Genomic DNA, 218 nt, shown 5'->3' on the forward strand with positions numbered 1-218 from the left:
CTCTGTTTCCTTGACCGAGCATACAGGCCGTAGTAGTTCTAATTCCCTTTTGATATGTAACCAAATTATGTCAAAAGTTAATAATTCGGACTTTGATTTGTAACCTAACAAAAAGTTTCATCTTTTATTCTGATTTATCTTTATGGTGAAGTATATGAATGGGAATGATAATTCTCTTTTATTTTATGTTTATGCTTAAACCCGTCTTTTTTTCATTC

The sequence above is a fragment of the Penaeus monodon genome, chromosome 20 (genome assembly GCF_015228065.2).
Source record: "Penaeus monodon isolate SGIC_2016 chromosome 20, NSTDA_Pmon_1, whole genome shotgun sequence".
Classification (NCBI taxonomy): Eukaryota; Metazoa; Arthropoda; class Malacostraca; order Decapoda; family Penaeidae; genus Penaeus; species Penaeus monodon.